A 2,954-nucleotide genomic window follows, 5' to 3' on the forward strand; every position below is an offset into this window, starting at 1 on the left:
GTACACTATTTTCTTTGTTTTGTTTTTATACATATGTTCTTTTTTTAGATTATTTTCCATCATAGTCTATCCCAGGAGATTGGATATAGTTCTCTGTGCTACACAATAAAGAATCTTATTGTTTATCCATTCTAAATGTAATAATTTGCATTTAATAACCCCAACTCCCAGTCTATCCCACTCCCTCCCCCTTCCCCCTTGGCAACCACAGTCTGTTCTCTATATCTGTGATTCTCTTTCTGTTTTGTAGATAGGTTCATTTCTGTCATATTTATTTATTTTTTATTTTTTAAAACAGAGAGCTATGAGAGTTGTAAGAATTTATTTATTTATTTATTTATTTTTGTCTTTTTAGGGCCACACCCGTGGCATATGGAACTTCCCAAGCTAGGAGTGACCTACACCACAGCTCATGGCAACACCAGATCCTTGACCCACTGAGTGAGGCCGGAGATCAAACCTTTGTCCTCATGGATGCTAGTCAGGTTCATTTCCGCTGAGCCATGACAAGAACTCCTGTGTCATATTTTAGATTCTGCATGTAAGTGATATCATATGGTATTTGTCCTTCTGTTTGTAGCTTACTTCACTTAGTATGATAATCTCTAGTTGCACCGCGTTGCTGCACACTCTATTTTCTATTGTCACTTAAAGTGGCTAGGGTGCCTGCCTCAGGCTGAATAACTCTCTAGGGTTGCTGGCCACTGCTATAGAAGTCAACTGGGTTTCTGATTTTTCCTGTGTGTCTCTTGGTACAGAGGGCAGGGGTAGGGATTGGTGGCATAAAGGGAAGGGCCAAAGAGTCACTTCTCTGTGGGGCTAAGTGGGCTTACATGGAGTGACACCCTGCTCACCTGTCAACACCCTCTAATTCCTACCTTGCCCCCTCAACATCTCTGTCCCGAGCCACACTACCCCTCTATCCCCTACTCCAAGTGACATTGGGCTCCAGGGACTCCAGGGCCACCTAGGTTAGGAACATTCCAGAAAGGAAAGCCCTTGAAGCAAGTAGAAAGTAAGTGTCGAAGAATTCCTCACCCTAAGTCTGGCACTATTGGAAGAAAGAAGGAAACACAGCTGGGATGGAGATTGGGTCGTCAGGGAAGTTCTGTGCCCAGAAGGAGAGGCAGACCACTCTGACAGATTTGGTCTTTCCATCTGCTATACTTAGAGGGTTTTAATAGCTCCATCCCACAGATCCCAACCTCTCTGCCTTGAAAGACTGGCTTTGCTAGCAAGGGTACCCAAAGCCTTCTGCCAAGAGGAGGCTATGGGGGTGGAGCAGTGATAAATCAAGGTCTGAAATGGCAGTTTGGTCAGTCACTGCCATGTACCAGATTTTGCTAGACTAAGGATCTTCCTGGCTCTGGGTGGCCTTGATTTTCCTCAAGCTCCATAACCACTTTTTGAGAAGAGGGGACTTTACTCTTACAGGGTGGAGTTTCAGGACTCAGCTAGTTCTCTCTCTGGGCTCCTCTAAGCAACACTGCCAATCATAGGAGGGGCCAAGCTGCTGCACCGGTACACATTGAATGGTAATCTCACCTGTAGCTTAATAGTTTAATAGCCTGCATTAGACCCATTTGCAGGATTTGGGTTTCACTCCTGTTAAGCTCATTTAAGTGAGTTTGCAATTCAAACAGTTTCCCCAAAGCTGGAGGAAATATTCCTTTTATTATTTTCTGGTGGGGAGAGGTAGAGCTCTCTGAAACTTCCCTGAGCAATGGAAGATCAGTGGAGTCAGGAGGCTCTGCTGTGGCAAGTACTGATCTCTACCCTCTAATTCCTACCTCGCCCCCTCAACATCTCTGACCCAAGCCACACTACCCCCTCTATCCCCCACTGCAAGTGACATTGGGCTCCAGGGACTCCGGGGCCACCTGGGGTAGGAACATTCCAGAAAAGCCTGTGGGATGAGAGAATAAATAGTTGTGCTGCTTTGCCTTGTTATCTGGGTCAGGAAAGAAAATATTTGTGAGTGTATGCCATGTAAGCCTTTTCTAGCACCTTTGGGAGCTGCCCTCTTCTGGGCAGTCCCTAAGTCCTATTCAGCCCACTTGTCAGCAGGAGGGAAGGAGGGTAGGCCTTGAAGGTTTAGACTTAGGAATAGTTCTGGCCTAACATTGAGAACCTCAGAGAGGAGAAAAGGTTGACCTGGGCACTCCCAGGAGTCCTCAGGGTCAGAGAAAGGGGTCCCCACCCTCCTCCCAACTTGGGATGATGATGGGAGGAAATTGGCAAGAGGCCCCTCACTGTTGGATACCCTGCTCACCTGTCAAAGGCTGGTGTTGGGTGCCAGGTTCTATGGCTGGCCATCTAGCCTCAGTTTGTTTTGGAAATCAGTGTTAGGGTTTGTTGTGTTAGAAGGAGCCTGGCCAGGGAGGCAAGAGGTGTGGTTCTGACTTCTATTCTGAAGAAGCCCCTTCATTCTCTGGGTCTGAGTGTCCTCAGTTATAAAGTTGTGAAATGGATTATCTACTGTCTAAGGTTCTTCTGGTCTGACATTTTATGATATTCTGAGCTACAGACCAAAATGACTCTCTTTGGTAGCCCCCTGGACTGAGGGCCCTGTCAGCAAGCTCAGAGCTGAGGCTTGGCACTGGGCCCCATCAATCCTTAGCTGGGCTTAGTTTGTTGACTCATCCTTTTCCCTGCTGTGAAAGCAGAGAGGCCATGACTGAGGTCCTAATTGCAGGAAGGCAAGCTGTGATGTCAGGACTCTGGGCCAGGGCTGAGGTAAAAGGCTTTTGATTTCCCTATGGAGCATCCTTAGGCAGTCTGGCTCTGTGCTAATGGAAGGGGCCTGGTATGTGTCTTTTTCTAGGCAGGGCTGCCAGTGGAAGAATCAGCACAATGTGACACACTGGGGGGGGTGAGGAGGGGAGGGGTGATGACACTGAGGGGTCAGCAGGGTATGAATGACATTACCTTTATGCGGACAGTTGACCAGACCA

At 47.3% G+C, this 2,954-nt stretch overlaps 1 protein-coding gene across 5 annotated transcripts in view; it reads left to right on the top strand.

Annotated features, from left to right (window-relative positions):
- The window catches only part of LRRC36 (leucine rich repeat containing 36), an 86,546-nt gene that overhangs the window by 77,226 nt on the left and 6,366 nt on the right, over positions 1 to 2,954 (top strand). The gene's annotated exons all lie outside the window — the stretch shown is intronic.

This window comes from Sus scrofa, chromosome 6 (genome assembly GCF_000003025.6).
Source record: "Sus scrofa isolate TJ Tabasco breed Duroc chromosome 6, Sscrofa11.1, whole genome shotgun sequence".
Classification (NCBI taxonomy): Eukaryota; Metazoa; Chordata; class Mammalia; order Artiodactyla; family Suidae; genus Sus; species Sus scrofa.